Consider the following 10774-nt stretch of genomic DNA (forward strand, 5'->3'; position numbering starts at 1 on the left):
CCGGGCCCACAGTAAGACATGCACTCTGCTCCTCCCAGCACAGGTCCAGTGGCCGCTGACCCAGGAGCCCGCTTGCCGAGGAGAAGGGTGGCCCTCAGGAGCCGCCCCCCTGCCTTGGAGGGCGGGACGGGCAGGGCTGCGGGGACCCCTCACTGCCGGCCTCTGAGCTCCCAGGCAGCCCCTCTCCTGGCCCGTCCGACTCCAGATTCCAGCCCTGCTCCTCCTTCCAGAGCTTCCCGCCACCCTGGCCCCTGGCCCCTTGCTGCCACCAAGGCCTGACCTCACCCCTGGCCCCTGGAGAGTAGCTGAGGCCTCCACCCTCTTGCAGTGAGATCTGCATGCAAGGACGGACCAGCTTGGGGAGTCCTGGGCCCACACACGCACCCCTGGGCCCCGCCCCTCCCTCGTCGTCTCCTCCACGCCCACCCCCAACGCCACTTGTCTGCCTTCTGTCCCTGTCACTGCATTTGCTGAGAAGGTGAATCTGGGGGGGTGAGGGGGGCGGGGAAGGGCGTGAACCAGGGGATGAGGCGTCTACGGGCACCTACAGGGCCAGCAGCGGGCCAATGGCTGCCCAGGACCCAGGATGCACTGACGGGAAGGCTCAGAGCCACTTGACACGCTCAGTGAGCACGGCCTGGGCCCGCGGGGGCGAGTGCCCGGCTGAGGAATGCGGGTGGCCGGCTGTGGGGCGGGGGCGCAGGGCCCTCTGAGGCCTGTTGCTAAGCTACAGGCACAATGGACATTCCGGGCCCCGGGTGATGGACGGGCCGGAGACCTTCCTGGGTGAGAGGAGAGGGGACCCGGGCCGCCCCGCCCCCGCTCCCCTGGCCCCCAGGACACCGAGGCCCTTGGCTGCCTGGCCCTGAGACAGCCAGGGCTGTGAGCTGGGCACCCAGGGGGAGGGTGGTGGGCACGGGCTCCTGCGGCTCAGGCTGCCCCAGCCTCCTGGCTGGCCGCCTCCACTGGGCCTCTGCCTCTGCGGACCAGGCTTCCTGGCCGGTCCTTCCAGGTTCAAGCACAGGGCTCTCACCGGGTTACGAGCAGAGCTAGAGGCCTCAGTAGGACCCGATCCTCTGCCCTACCCGTCCCCAGCCTGGAGGCTTGGCACCCCACCTGGCCAGGGTCGGCTCTGCCAGCAGCCACGCCTGGCAGGGCCCCAGACCCCCAGCGGCTGGCCCCGGCGTCCAGCGCGGCTGCTTTTGTCTGGGACAAGACAGGGGCCGTGTTGGCTCCCTTCCGGCTCTGCTTCCTCCCTCCGTGGAGAGACTGCTAAGGAGCTCTGGGCAGGGCCCGCCGCCAGCTGGCACCTGGGGGAGGGGGCTGGAAGCCCCCGGCCCACCGATGGTGCCTGAGCTCCTGGTCCGGCCCGGCCCTCACCCTCACAGACCTGCCTCTACCTGGGCAGCTGAGACCCCGTGTCCCCCCCGCATCCCCCAGAGATGGGTGTCCAGGACCCCGCCCGGCCTGCCTTCTCCCTCTCCGTGGTGCCCGGGCTCTGCCTGAACTGGGCGGTCTTCGTGGGCCCCGAGGCAGCAGCTCCAAGTCCACAGGACCGGCATTGGTCCTGCCCTTTCTCAGCTTTTGTCCCTCTTCTCTGCTGAGCAGCGCCCCCAGGCCCCCCCACTGCTGGTCTCTGCCCGAGGAGGTGCCCAGGGCCGTCTGGAGGGGTGCCGCCCTCACTGTGGACGGTTGGCAGGAGTGTGGGGGTGTCTCTAGTCCCACCGCCCCTGGTGGCTGGGCGGTTTTGGACAAAAGCCTGCTAGCCCCTCCCCCCAGCTCACATATGTGCACACACATCACACACGCACACACACGCCGAGGTGAGCGCACACGCCAGGCATCATGGGATCCAGGGAGATAATGGACTCAGAGCCCCGACCCCCGACACCTGCCAGTCCTGGGGACCCAGACAGACAGCTGGACCCCCATCCCGCCGGGCCAAGACTCCCCCCAGCTGCCCACCCCAGCAAAGCATCCGGATGTGTCTGCACCTCAACAGGTGCTGTCACGGATCAGGAGCAAGGCAGTGGGGGCGCAGCGGGCAGGGAAAGGCTGCTCCTGTCCCCTCCCCGCCCCCCACCCTGCACTTCCCAGAGACCAGCCCGGGGCCTCCAAGGCCGAGCAGGGGCCCCTCGGGGTCTCTCCTCAGCCGAGAGTTGAACACAAAGAGGCAGCTGCCAGTGGGGCGGGTTGGGGGGCAGCGGCCTTTGTGAGCACGGGCCCCTCCTGGTGACCTCACCGCAGGCCAGAGAAGGGCCCTTTCTTCCCGAAGGCGGCCGGCCGTTGGGAATCTGCCTGGGGACAAAGCTGCCGCCCTGCAGGGGGCCAGCGAGTGGGGGGGGGCATGGGGGCCTCATGGAATAAATTAGGGGGGCAGGGGGAGGGGAGGGGAGGGCAGGGCGGCTGCAGCTGGTGCCTGGACTAAGACACACACGCCCTCGTGTGCAGACAAGCACCCCCCACGCACATGGGAGTGCGACCTGCCCCCTCAGGGCCTCACTCATTGCTTTCCGCTCCTTCATTCACTCCGCGACTGGGCACTGGCCCTGGGACGCAGGAGGGCATCTGGTGGATGAGGATGAAGGAGTGAGTGGATGGGGGGCGGGGCTCCCAGTCTTCGGGGGGAATCGGGACAGCGGGTCACGGTGGCCCCCAGGCTCCCGAGCTGGGTAGGGAGCTGCTGCCCCGAAGTGGGCGCTTGGACACCCAGAGGCACACGTCTGTGCCTGTGGGGAAGCTGAGGCCGGCCTGGAGAGGGCCCAGGCCTGAGGCCACAGAGCGGGCACTCCGCCCGGCGGCTCCGCAGGGGAGGCCGGGGAACACCTGGTTTTCAATTTGAAAACACACCTGGTGGGTGTCAGGTGACAGCCACCTTCTGTGGGGCCAAGGGCTTCCTGTCCCCAGGGCCCCGCGCTCCAGAGCTCCTTCCCTCTTCAGGGCACCTCCTGTGCACCAGAGATGACCCCTACATGAGGCCCTGCTGGGCGGGTTAGCCCAAGAAAGCCAGTGGTGCCGGCCACATGGATGTCACAGGCATGCCCCAAGGGTGCCCCAGATCTCCTCTGGGTTTGCTGAGCCTCCCTGGGCACTGGAGACACTTGTCCGCAGCCTCGAGGCTCAAAGTGCACCTGGTGGTCTTCCTGCAGGCAGAGGCAACCAGGGGGATGGCCCTGGATGTCAGACTGGTCCAGGAGGCAGGCCCGGGAGGCCTGGTACTGTCAGCAGGGCTGATGTCAGCCCTGGGGCTCTCCTTCAAAGAGTGACAGCCCAACACACCTACCCACCTGCTGTGCGCAGAACCCAGCGCCTGCGCCCTGTCTGCACCGAGGCCAGAGGCCAGGAGGGGGTCTGAGCAGGCAGAGGCACCAGTGTTCCTGGCCACCCCAGTGCTCCTGGCCGCCCCTCCCAACCAGACGCTGTCCTGACTTGGGGGCCTTTGCCCCAGTTGTTTGGTTGGGGTCAGAGAACTTTAGGGCTTGCGGTCACTCCGGCAGCACAGAGAGCTCAGAAATTTCTGGGCTGGAAACTTCCAAAGCCCTTTTGCAACCACTGGGGCCCAGCCCCCAGGAGACGGGGAGAGCCTTAGGGGGCTGAGCACCATCGGGTGCAGGACAGTTCTGTCCCATCACCCTGCCTGTGTATGAGCAGGCGTGGGGCTTCCAGGGCACTGAGCCCCCAAAGGCTGGGGCGCATCCTGGGAGCCGCGCCCCTCCCTGGGGCGGGCGCTAGCGGGCGGGGGCGGGGTGTAAGTAGGCCAGCGCTCCGTGCCGCGTTGCTATGGCGCCGCCATTGCTGCTGTGCAGGCTTCCTCCTGGGCCCTGTTCCCAGGACACCTCGAGCTGGTGGCCAGACATCCCTCCTCAGCCTGGCCCGGCCCGGCTCAGGGCCTGCTCCCAGTCTCCGAGCCCTCCTGTGTCCCAGGCCCCTCGAACACTCGCAGGCCTCCGGGGCTTCCGTGGTGGACTGTCTGTTTCACACACAACACTCATATGCATACACACACATGCACGCACACAGCACACACAGCACACACAGCACACACAAACACACAAATCACATGTATGCACGCACACAGCACTCACATGCACATGCAGAGCACACGCGTGTGCACAACAGCACTCACGTGCATGCACACACAGCACACACATGCACACACATGCACACACAGCACACACATGCACACACATGCACACACAGCACACAGTGCACACACAGCACACATGTACACACACAGCACGCACACAGGAACACACAGTGCCACACACCTGTGCACACACTCACAGCACACACATGCAGCCACACGAGGCGCCCTTCCTAACCCCAGCAGGAGCGAGGGGAGGCAGGCTGCAGTGCAGAGCTTCGGCTCCGAGATGCCCCTGGACCCTGAGGGGCTTCAGTGCCCAGGGTCGGACCCCAGAGGCCTTGGCAAGGGGCTGTCTCAAGGCCTCAAGGCCTCAAGGCCGGCGGCCCTGCTGATGGCGGGAGGGGCGGAGCTCCTCGGGCCTGAAGGGCAGACTGAGCAGGACCACAGCGATTCGCTTGGGGCTGCCCGGGCCCCTCGGGGCTCCAACACCACGGGCTTCTGCCGCGCCCGCCCTGGCCTCAACCCCACAGTGAAGTGGGCCTCACTGCCTGCTTCACAGACAGTGGCCCGTGGAGGCCTGTGGGCAGCTGCCTCGGTGGGGCCTCTGGCAGTGTCCCGGCCTCCGGGAGCTCACAGAGGCCCTGCAGCCCTGGGCGGCCCAGCTTGCATCAGCTGACGTCAAAGCCTCGGTGAGGGAGCTGACCTCGGGGCCCCTAAGGCCTGCCGGCCGGGACTCCATCAAGGGGAAGCGGTCAGGGCCAGGTCCCCTGGGGCAGGGCTGGGCAGGAGGAGCTGGCGGACTCCCAGGCCCCCTCTCAGGGTCACAGATGGGCTCATGGAGCCCCCGCCCACGTCTGACAGCAGGCCTGGCCCCCGGGGGCCCCACTCCCCCTTGTCTGTGGGCGTGCCGGCTCCTACCCCACAGTGGGGCTGCGTCCTTCCGGGCTACCTCCTGCGGTGCTCCCCCCTCCCGGGAGCACCTCCATCCTCAGGATGAGCTCTGCACCCATTAGAATCCCAAGGGCCCAGGGAAGGGCCTGAGCTCTTGGCAGTGGCAGGCTTCTGTGTAAAGGCCTGAGGGCCCAGGAGGCTGAGGCTTGTTCGTGGGGATCTTACCTCTGAGACCCCTCGGCCTCCCCAGTCCATGCAGCCTCTCTGGGTCACTCAAGACCCCCTCACCCCTCACGGTTCACTTGGGGCCCCAGGCCCCACGGGGCTCCAACCGCGTGGCTTCTGTGCAGGAGCGGGGAGAGGGGAACGGGGCGGGGCGCTAGAAGGGTAGGTGGGCCTGGGGCAGACCAAGTGGGTCTTAGGGCCGCCACCCCACGCTTCCTTGGGCAGGAGCCTGGTGGAGCAGTAGCAGAGGGAGGGGGTTTCATGGAGAGGTGGGCGGTGGGCTCGAGGCGGGAGCGAGCATCCCAGGTCCTCAGAGGGAAGGGCAAGGTGGGAGCGGCCGGTCAACACAGGGGCAGCGGAGAGGGCTTTGCTCCTGGTGCTGAGCTGGCAATGTCATCGAGAACTGCCTTGGGCACAGGTCAGTGCCACCCTGAGGCCAGGCTGGGGGCCAGGAGTTAAGGAACCCCTGCGCCCTGGGCCACCACCAGAGCCCGGGGGGCAGGGAGTGGGCAAGGCGGCTAGAGCAGGTGCCTCTGCCCCCACACCCACGGGCAGCACGGGGCCAGAGGCCCACCTCCCAGGGCGCAAGACCTCGGCCTGGCCCCCTGTCACCTGAGCTGCTATGGTTGCTGCGGAGACAGCCTGGGGAGGTCTGCAGCGGGGAGTGGGGCCCGGAGGGGAGCAGGCTTCCTTGGGCGCCAGGAACACAGGGGGATGCCCGGGCACGATGAGGACCAGCCTCCCCTCCCCAGTGCCCACAGCAGCCTCTCCAGACCCCGAGGGCCCAGGCCCCCAGCTGCGCTCACCCGCCTGCCGCTGGTCTTCCAGCTCCTGGGCCCTCCTGCCCTAGACCTCAAAATACAAGAGCCCCAGTGGGGGCCAGAGAACAGACTGGGATCACCCGGCTTGGTGCTGGGGGTGGGGGCTGTCTGCCCATGGCCAGAGCATCTGGGAGCCCTGAGGGCCAGCACACGGGGCACGGGGCAGGGGTGGTACTTGCAGGAAGTGGTGTTTGGCTTGGGTGTGAAGGTTGCCCTCAACTCCCCAGGAGGGAGGACCAGACTGCGTGGAGATAGATGCAGGCAGGGGGTGAGGCTGCCCTGCCTGCCAGGCCTCCCGGCTCCACCTGGCGGCATGGTGCCACGTGAGCCGTGGGTCGGGGGGCTGACCCCGGCCGGGGATGGTCCCGCTGAGCCCTCAGCTCTGAGGGGCGGGTCAGAGGAACCTGAGAGAGGCCTCGGCCTCTGCGAGGATTCGGCAGAGCTCAAGGTCGCCGTGAGACAGGTCATGGAAGCCGCAGGAGCGGCACGGCCAGCTTGCGGGCAGAAGCCGCAGCTAAGCGGCGCCGCGGCCACCTGTCCAGCATCCCGAGGGCGGGTGGGCCCGGCGGGGCCCCGGCCCGACAGCTGCGCGGCCGGCTGCTCCCCCGACCCGGCCCGGGCGGGTCCAGGGCTTCGCGATCCCGGCCCGCGGGCGCCGCGTGGCGGCCGCACAGAGAACAGCAAGCGGACGGGGCGCGGAGCGGGGGCGCGCCCGGCTCGGGAGGCCGCGCTCCAAGGGCCCGGGCCGCGCGGGAGCAGGTGCCCCGAGGTGCGGGCCCGGCTCTGTGGGGGCCCGGGACGTGGGGCGGGTCGTTCTAGGTCATCCCTTTCCACTCGCCCCAGCAGGCGCCGAGCAGTGGGGCTCACACAAGCGTCCAGGGGTTCATCTGGGGGGACCCCCAGCCCCAACACCCAGGGTCAGACAGCTGGCCCACACTGGCCCAAGCACACTCTGGCCCCTCAACGGCTGTCCAGGGCAAAAGTCCCCGGGCCAGGCTTGGCGGAGCTGCTGCGGGCTGGGCCTGGCGGGTCTCCCACCCCAGAGGCAACCCGGTCCCAGAGGCGCCTGAAAGTGGCTCTCTGTTCTGGGGTTGGGGGACTCTGGTCTAGGATGGAGTCAGGCCCCTCCAGGTGCCCTTAGCTCCCCAAGCCAGCGAGGCCCCGAGGGTCCAGTCTGCGGTCTCCCCCACTGTACCTCTGGGCCCGGGCACTAGCTGTTGGTTGGCTGGCAGCCTCTTCCCCCAGACCCACTGCGCTGGCCTGTTTCCTGGACCACCCCTAGCACACCTGAGGTCGGGGATGAGGGCCAGATGCCTTTTTCTGGAACGATGGAACCTGGGCCTCCCAGAGAAGACAAGGCCCCTGAGCATGGCCAGGGCATGAGGCTGCAGACAGCCGACAAGACCTCAGGCCCAGGAGCCAGAAACCGGGTCCTTGCTACCCCAGGACAGGGCTGGCTTCTGGGCCTGTTGGATTCGTTGATTTTTTTTTTTTTTTTTTTTGGCCACACCGTGCACCTTGGGGGATCTTAGTTCTTGGATGGGGGACCCAATGTAGGCTCCCAGCCCTGACTGCACAGAGTTCCAACCACAGGACCACCAGGCAATTCCCTCTTTGCACCTTTAATACCAGCCCACTTGGTTACTCAACTTGACCCAGGGGTCCCTGCACTGCTTATGTGACCCTGTCCCCTTGAGGAGACCCTCCTGCTGTTAGGCCAGAACGCTGGGAGCCCCTAGCCCCTGGTGCCACCTTTACCACCCCCTAAATCCTCCCCCAGGTCCCTCACTCTGCCTGCTTCTCTAGTCCCTCCTCCATGAGGGCCCCCCTTCCCTGGTCCATTGCTCCCAGTTCAGGCCCTTCTCTGCCACTGGGGCAAGCATTCAACAAAGCGCCAAGTCTTCAAAGACTCAAATCCTCCCACGGCTCACCAGCCCCCTGCTCCCTGCCGAGGTTCTCCCAGGCCCCCCGTTATGCCCGGCTCTAGACTTGGGGCCCCTGCACCGATGCTGCTTCGAGGTCCCCCACTCTGGGAGTCTCAGTGTGAAGGGCGGACCACCAGCACAGGGGCCCAGGGCATAAGCACACCCTCCCCACCAGCCTGGCCAGCAAGACAAGGTGATGGAGGAAGCCACAGGGCCCACCCCGGGGGGCCCCTCACATGGGGGCTGCCGTGTCCCTTTGGCATCTCACCCAGCTGGGTGCTCAGCCAAGTGTCGTTGCTCAGAGGCAAGACTGTTAGATGCCAAACTGGCCGTCCTTCCTGCCGCACCGGCGCTGGTGATAGCTGCCGGCGATACCAGGGTTTCAGCTGCAGGTGCAGGAGACCAAGGGTTGTGGAATCCTGATGAGCGAAAAAGGGTTGTTGATTTGATCTGGGTTTTTGGCCGCACCACGCAGCTTGCAGGGCCTTACTTCCCCGACCAGGGGCTGGACTGCACCCTTGGTAGTGAAAGTGCCAGATCCTAACCACTGGACCGCCAGGGGAGTCCCGATTTTAAACAGTTCATGAAGCGATGTAAAGATCTGAGACTTTCCATTTACCTGTGTGTTTTGGGGGACGCGTATATGTGCCAGGAGCCAAGGACACTTTCTAAAGAGGAGCGTGTCCAGAGGAGACTCGAGTGCCTCCCACAGCCAGGGCCTGAGGCAGCAAGGACGGAGAGACGGCTCTGCTGGGGAGGGCACCGCCTGGCCGGGGAGGGCACCGCCTGGCCGCGGAGTGATGGGCAGTGGGCCCTGGTGGGGGGCGGGTACCTGGCCATGCCCACTGGATGGGCAGGAGGCCGCAGAACCCACAGATGGCCCACCCTGGCGTCCTTCCCTCTGTGTCCTGAGTCCCCTGGAGGATGAGGTGGGACGCTCACGTGGGCGTGAGCACCAGGAAGCCGGAGGCTACAGAAAGGCTCAGGAGCTTAAAGGATTGTTATACAAAAGCAGCCTTCTGCTGTGACCCAGGAGTGGAGCCGCGGTGTGGCGCTCAGTGTTTCTCAAACAGGGAGTCAGGGGACCCGAGGTCTCAGGTCTGTGACTCCCCAGGGGGACATGCCAACCACCAGTTGCCGGGTCCTGACCCTCAGTGCCCCCAGCCCCTTCCTGCCCAGCTGGCCCTCGTGGATGACATCAGAGCCGGGGGTGGGCCTCTCTGGGTGGGCCCTGTGCTTGCATGGGCTGTGGGCTGCCCTCCCGGTTCACTGTGAGAGCTTGGGCAAGTGAAATACATTTAGTACCAAACCCCCCCTTAGGAGGGTTCCCAAAGTCTAACATGCATGTCAACTCTTTCTCACAGGGCCCAGCAGATGGAAAGGTTCATTCAGCGATGGCTTGAAGGATGAGGTAATGCAAAGATAGCAGAGGCCCCAGCAGACATGCTGACAGCCGGGTCTCCCCCCACACCTGCACCTGCCCCGCGCGGGCCCACAGCTGGCGCTTCTGCACCCAGAAGCCAGAGCCCGGCTTGGCTGTGCTGTGTCCCTCAGCCCCTGTGCAACATCGTTGCCCAGCCTGCTCTGCGGTCTCCGCTCTCTCGCTCCTGACCAGCCTCGGGGGTCCCTGAGCCCCAAACCTCAGCCTCCCTGGCCTCTGGTGCCCATGTTCTCTCTCCAACGCACCTGCCCAGTTCTGACCTCAGGTGTTTCCGCCTGAGACAGAGGCGGGACGACTGGTTCGCTGAGTTCTCCACCACCTCCGCGTCTGGTTGAGACAGTAGTCGCTCCGTTGGGCCTGACCCTTTGCCCTTTGCCACCCCATGGACTGTAGCCTGGAGGCTCCTCTGTCCACGGGATTTTTCAGGCAGGCAGAGTGGAGTGGGTTGCCATTTCCTCCTTCAGGGGATCTTCCTGACCCAGGGATCGAACCCATCTCCCATGTCTCTGGCATTGCAGGCGGCGTCTTTACCCGCTGAGCCATCAGGAAGCCTACAGGGCCGAGTGCATGGCAAGGCCTTGACAATGTTTTCTGACGTGTTGGTAACCCAAGCCTGATGGGACAGAGCACAGCCTGGCGGGTGGCAGGGGACGGAAGTCAAATCTCCCCCGTCTCTCTTCTGAACCTCTGTGACTTGCTTGTCCTCGCCCTGGCCTTGCACAGGCCACACATCCGCGGGCCAGGGCTGGCCACGTGGCTTCTCTGCTTCAATCACTGGAAGGAACATGGAGAAGACAGAGGAGGGCTTGCAGCAAGAGGCTGGGCTGAGGCAAAAGCAGCTGCTGCCCCCGGGTAATGAGCGAGGGCGACAGGTCCTCAGGGAAGCAGAGCCGGGAGGTGGACGAGGGGGCAACCGTCCGAGCGTCTTGGAAATGCTGGAAGGACTCACTGGTCAGAAGTGCCGCTGCCCAGCTGGCCGGGCTGGCGGAGCAGGAGACGCTTAAATGGTCAGAAGTAGGTCTCCGCTAATGAGTTTCCATAGCACACTAACTCAAACCTTTGCTCCAGGGAGACGTTCTTTCCAGAATGCTCCTAGAGGTTTCCCTCTTACATGTTAGGGCAACTCCTGTGCGCCACGGCTGGAGGGTACCCTCCTCAGGAAAGCAGGGCTGAGGCCACGCCTCCTGGGTTGTTTGAACGGGAACGGTTACCCCTTTACCCACCCCTCAACCCTGGTCGGTGCTCAGGGAAGCTGCCTCCCTGTGTCACTGCCCCCAACTAGAGTGAAGGCGCCCCCGGCTCCAGCCTGGCCCAGGACACACCCAAGTCAGACAGGACCTGAAGGTGAGAGCATGGGAACAGAACTCACACCTGACTCACAGCC

The sequence above is a fragment of the Ovis aries genome, chromosome 18 (assembly GCF_016772045.2).
Source record: "Ovis aries strain OAR_USU_Benz2616 breed Rambouillet chromosome 18, ARS-UI_Ramb_v3.0, whole genome shotgun sequence".
Taxonomy (NCBI): domain Eukaryota; kingdom Metazoa; phylum Chordata; class Mammalia; order Artiodactyla; family Bovidae; genus Ovis; species Ovis aries.